This window comes from Suricata suricatta, chromosome 2 (assembly GCF_006229205.1).
Source record: "Suricata suricatta isolate VVHF042 chromosome 2, meerkat_22Aug2017_6uvM2_HiC, whole genome shotgun sequence".
Taxonomy (NCBI): domain Eukaryota; kingdom Metazoa; phylum Chordata; class Mammalia; order Carnivora; family Herpestidae; genus Suricata; species Suricata suricatta.
Genome location: NC_043701.1, coordinates 83,743,117 through 83,748,419, shown reverse-complemented (window position 1 = coordinate 83,748,419; position 5,303 = coordinate 83,743,117). Strand labels below are relative to the sequence as shown.

The following is a 5,303-nucleotide window of genomic DNA, read 5'->3' as shown; positions in this document are numbered from 1 at the left end:
AATTGTATTAATATATTCTATATGATATAAATACATATATTAAATACATAAACATTTACAATAGTTCCCCACTCTTATCCATGAGGAATATGTTTCCAAGACCTCCAGTGGATGTGTTGGATACCATCCCTAACTACTGCTCTTTCTTATACATAACTATATACATCCCTATGATAATGTTTAACTTATAAAGTAGGCACAGTAAGAGATGATCAACAATAGCTAATGATAAATTAGAACAATTATAACAACATAGTGTAATAAAAGCTATGTGAATGTCTTCTCAGAGTATCTACTGTGCTGTGCTCACCCTTCTTGTGATGATGTGAGATGATAAAATGCTTATGCGGTGAGGTGAAATGCAGTGAATAACATAGCAGTTGTGATACAGCCTTGAACTGCTGCTGACCTGAGGATATATCAGAAGGAGGGTCATCCGCTCCTGGACCGCAGGTAACTGAAACTATAGAAAAGTGAGGCCATAGGTGAGGGGACTACTGTACATATATTTAAACACTTCAAAAATCAGAAAGTAAAGTTCCTAGTGTCTCTCCAGAGACAGTGCTATGGATTGGTAGATAGCTTTCCAGAACTTTGACTACATAACAGCTATATAGGACCTCAATATACTGTTCTGAACATGCATTTCTCCTGTCTTGGCAATTGACATATAGAGCTATCTCATCGTTTTTGATGGTTGCAAATTAACCATTGTGCCAAGTGTTCCCTTGTTTATTGAACCAGTGCTCTAGTTAGTCTTCCCCACTGAGGAGAGGTGTTAGGGATGAAAAACCCTGTAGCTAAAACACCTGTTTTACTAGCATTTCTCAATGCCTAACATAGTGAATGAATAAATTAGTCCATCCAGCCTGGTTCGAGAATCAACAAGGCCAAGGAGAGCCCACAAAGACTGAAATCGTAACAGGTGAGGTGACGAAGGACAGGAGATAAGAAGTTCAGAATGTGTTACATTGGATTCCATAGGACTCAGTGATTATGTTAGGAATTAAACAGAGTAAGCAGCATGGATGAGGTCAGTTGGCAGGGAGACAAAAAGTTTACTTCAATACAAATTTAAGTAGTTGAAAGGACCTTTCAGTGAAGATGCCCAGAAGGTTATTTGGAAATGTAGGATTAAACAGAGATTTGAGAGACAACCTGCCTAAAATATTTAAAGTAGAGTCTAAGGGATCTTCCTCATCCCTTATCTGAAATTTCAAAATCCAAAACGTATTGAAACACAAAAGCTTTTCCCTAAATTTTGGACGAAACTCATTTGGTAACAAAATTCAGTAAGAACTGTAGTGAGGCTCCTCATAGTGTTTATCCCACTTACTGTAAACACTCATATGCTTCACCACAAAAATATTATTATGTTTGGTTAGAGGGTGCTGCCTTCTTGGTGGAGGGGAGGGGTGTTACATAACATGGCAGATGCAGCCTATGACTTTGCTAAAATCCAAAAATTCTGAATTAATCTGGGCCCAGGAGTTTCAAGTAAGGGATCATTCCTAATTCAAAGGACAGTGCACCAAGTAAGAGAACCACGCAGAACAAATGACACACCTGAGGCATGGGGGGGGGGGCTGTACACTTATGGAACAGCTGTGGGAGAGTGACTGAGTCAGGAAAATGGCCCCCACGATGCCTAATACTTAGTAAGCACTCAATATTTACTCACTGAAAGAATATTGTGAAAGACAAGGAAGCACAGCTTCAAAGGGTCAACAAGAATGTTCAAAGCTCAATGAACAAGTGAAGCTAAGGACTGCGGATAAAACACTGACATCAATAACATATATCACACTTACTTCTAAGAAGACTTAGCTATGAAAATAAAAAGGGAAGCATATCAATAAAGGACATAATAAGTACAAAAGCACTCAATAGGAAATACAAGTAGGCATTAAATTTATCTCCAGCTGCCCAGGGAACCTAGGAAAAGGAAGGAACAATAGGCCATACAATTTTCATATGCTTAAATCCATTAGAACAATCAAACTTTTCCCTAATACTAAATTCTAAAAGAAAAATATCACACATAACCTAATGTGAATGGTGATGAACTATAAAATCGTTGTCTTCAGTAATTTTACAGATGTCTCCAAATGATCTTTTTTTGCTCATCTGAAAAAGGGAAAATTAAAACAACTTGGAAAGCATCTCTTAATAGGGTGAGTTAAATGGTTTGAGTGATAAACTAGTATTATCACTAAATTCATAAAATTCTTAAGTTGTCTTTTAAGGTATTCATTTAATGTATATTAAGTTACTCAATAAACATTTTGTGTCAAGGTCTGGGTAAGAGATACATATAAATAATGCCCCTGCCCTCTGGAAGGTCAATCGATAGCAGTATAGTATAATCTCTAAAGGTGTCTTGACTCAGAGCAATTTAATATTTAATTGGTCTAAGGTTTCAAAGAAATCCACCATGATTACAAACAACCAAATTCTTTAGGTTCTCTTTAGAGAAACTACAATGCGGTTTCCTCCCTTACATAATTCACATGGAATTTGATTCTGATCTGTTGCTGAAAGAAAATTAATACTCTGATACCACAGGTTATCTTAAAAAGATGATGCTAAATCCAGAGTAATAATAAAGCATATGTTTTAAGTTACTTTTTAATTGTGATGTTGGTTTGAGGTAAGCCACTTATGTTCTTTATGACCCCAATTTGACCTACAGCATAGGGTTTGAGATGGCTGATCAAGACCAGAGGTGTGGATGATGAACAATTTATAGTGTAATATATTCATCTTGACTGCAAGGATTAAATCTGCCATTAGCATGCCATTGTTTCCTCTTTGCATATTACAAACTGCCAGAAGCAGAGTGCTATGTTCTGTAGCATTTCCTCATCTTAAAGAAAAAAAAGGTTTGGATTGAAAACTAGTGGCTTCCACATATAAAAATTTTGTTTCTACATGTTTATTTCTGTAGGTGGGGAGTTAAAGAACAACAAGAGCTGTGGACTTCATATAATGCATTATTTGAGATGCAAAGCTGAGAAGATTTTGAGACAGCTCTCCAACGGTGAGTGCCAAAAGTTGAAAAGAAAATGTATGAGCGGTAAGTCTAATAGTTTTGGCAATACCATAGATGACATTGTGACTGAATCAGCCTCTGTTTTAACGATTCTACCAATTTTTTCACAGGAGTCTGAGATATTACCAAGGAAAGTAAGCCAATTATTTTGGCTAAGAATCTCTCCCTATAAAATGTTATGGTAAAGTAAAGTCTATTTCATGAGAATGGGCTTAAATGAATGGTTTTATTGAAAGACCTTGTTATCTTGTCACTAAATCTTGAAAGATAATCAGCAAAGAGAAATTCTTCTGTTGAATAATTACTGGTTCAAAAGCTAAGTCATTTACTATTCTTAGCTTAGATATTTATTTAGGAACTAAGTATTATTTAGACCCTAATATTTATTTTCATTAACTCCACTTAATACACCATGATCATATAAAGCCAAATTGTGTCAAATAAATTTAGCATAACCCTAAGAAAATCAAAATCAGTGTCTCATTTCACTTAAACATCTTACTATTATCTGTAGATTTTGAGAAACTAAGTATTATGCCAACACTGGGTTTGATGAGAGAATACATCTTTTTAAGAGATACACTATTCTTTTTAAGTGATCAGAGTCCCATTGAGTCGGTTATTTCTTTCATATAGCTCAGAAATGTTATGCCTTAGTCATGTATTTGACCTTTTATGAGAGGCAGACAGTGGACCAGGGGCTCCCTCCTTTTGGAATCTCCTCAGAAATGACTAAATGTTTTCCAGATGAACATACTGCGGACCGAGGGAGGAACTAGGAATTAGAAATCATTGCCTCCAAACCAGGGGAATTTGTGGACTTCTTTTTTCTTTTGGAACCTGGTGACCTGGAGGAATTGACCCACTGAGCAATTTCCTTCACCTTCAGCAGTATGATTAAGTCATGAAAACAACTCAGGATGAGATATGGTATTTATTTCTACCCCACTTGCTTCTAAAAAGAGAATTTAAGACAGATGCAAAGGTTTCTATCCTTTCCCTGTTTTCTCATCATAAATTCATGCAATGTGACTTTCCCAAATGTGGACTTGAGTTACCAGTGAAGATAGAATGGGACAGTCAGACAATTGATTGCTGTCATTTGTCACAGGAATATTAATCTGCTAAAACTGGCACTAATATCCTGCTCTAGACCTTCTTAAGGAAAACTTAAAAATAACGTTCCAAAATAAAAAAAATATGTTCTATATTGCTTTTCTTCCTTTATCTTCTATCTTATAACCTAAACTTATTTAAGATTCAAATTTAATAACATTTTAAGCAATACAAAGAATATATGTTATCAGTACATATGAATTCAGAAACTATAAAGCTTAAACAAAAATACTTCCTGTTTAATCTGATTTACAATTGATTCTTTCAAAAAAAGAATAAGAAGGCGACCAAAGAAACATTTGTAAATTTCATCTACAACCGGAAAGAGACACCAGTTACATACACATCTACGATTCCTTGATCAAAAAGCCTGGAAAGGATTATAAGACACCGTATGCATGATATACCTCTAGGTATGACTCTCCAAACCGCCTAGAATACATGACATTTGGCTTCTGTTGTTTTAAAAATAGGATCGAGAGGTAAGTTACCTGATAAATTATCTCATTGGAAATGAGGTAAGAAACTGCAGGGACTCAGGGAAATAAAATAATAGTCAGCCATTTGCAACATCAGAATATGGAGGGATTTATCTAAAATACATTTCAGAAATGAATGATTTGGATTGATGCATTTGAACTTTAAAAATTTTTATGAGTTAAAATCATTAAGTCAATGACATTTAGAAACAGCCATACTGCCTTCCCTGTTTTCAACAGATTCTAAATTCAGCTACATGTGTCCTGTGATCACTATATCTGGTGACAAATAGCAATAATTGTTGCAAAGCAAATTACATGGTCCCACAGGAAAACATCCCCGCTTCCAGCAGAGGGGAGAGCGGATTACTTCCCTCAGAGAGCCTGCAGGTTATATAATGAAGATTACAGACTTTAAAATGAACATTCAAGGAATGTACGCTAAAATAGAAAAATGATTTCGTGAAAAATAAAAAGACAGATTGCTTTGTTTAGGAGAAAACTTCTAAAGTGCTGATGAGAAACTTTAGATACACATATTTAAATGATTATGAGCTATGGAAACTTGTTACTAAGAAACAAATTTATGCATTTCCATAATATTCATAAGAATGTAGGCATGCAAATTAAAGAGTTTTACTCATATAGGGTTTGGA

General features: G+C 35.2%; 1 long non-coding RNA gene across 2 annotated transcripts; it reads left to right on the top strand.

Moving 5' to 3' along the window:
• Positions 1 to 384: 384 nt before the first annotated feature.
• LOC115283221 lies at positions 385 to 4,232 on the top strand. 2 transcript variants are annotated; one of them, XR_003904965.1, is made up of 3 exons: positions 385 to 453; positions 2,948 to 3,040; positions 3,800 to 4,232. It is a non-coding gene; the product is annotated as an uncharacterized LOC115283221 (long non-coding RNA). The 2 variants fall into 2 exon arrangements; XR_003904964.1 differs by lacking the exon at positions 385 to 453 and adding an exon at positions 2,699 to 2,725.
• Positions 4,233 to 5,303: the final 1,071 nt, after the last annotated feature.